This window comes from Sus scrofa, chromosome 10 (genome assembly GCF_000003025.6).
Source record: "Sus scrofa isolate TJ Tabasco breed Duroc chromosome 10, Sscrofa11.1, whole genome shotgun sequence".
Lineage (NCBI taxonomy): Eukaryota > Metazoa > Chordata > Mammalia > Artiodactyla > Suidae > Sus > Sus scrofa.
This window is the reverse complement of record NC_010452.4, coordinates 39,471,634-39,472,271: the sequence shown is the minus strand read 5'-3', so window position 1 is coordinate 39,472,271 and position 638 is coordinate 39,471,634.

Genomic DNA, 638 nt, shown 5'->3' with positions numbered 1-638 from the left:
AGCTTTGCATTCAGCCTGGCCCGTCTCAGCTCTTCTGCCCAAAGATGCAAGTCAGACTGCCAAGTGAGGAAGGTGGCCAGGCGGAGGGGAGAAGGGGATTGTCAGCATTTAGGGAGCCCCTATTCACTTAGTTGCATGATTTCAGTACAGTGTTTTCAGCTGTTCTGGTGCCCCGACTTATAAACCCTTCTATTGGGGAAAAGGTTTATAAGTCCAGCTACTCCTTGAACAAGGCTTTCCAGCTGTCTTCCTGTTTTCAGTCCACTCTGCACCTTCAGAGATGCCTCCAAGTTGAGAGTCTTTCCAGGGTCTATTTTTCTGCAAATGTTTTATTTTTATTGGCTTTGGTCCCTTCAAGCTTTTAGGTTTCAGCTTTCTCCTCTCGGCTAAGCCATTTCAACCATTCTGTTTTCTATTACCCACATTTTGTTGATATGTTTCACCCATTTCATCTTCCCTCTTATCCTCTTTCCCCACTGTCATTTTAGTGGGTTTTGGAGATGTGTACAATGCTCATATTTGACTGGAAACAGAGTGCTGTGGCATATGGGTTTAATTATTGTATTTACTTAAATATTTAATTGCAGACCAGTTTTTATCATTTCTAAAGGTGTGGCTCAAACTGATAAGAGCATGTA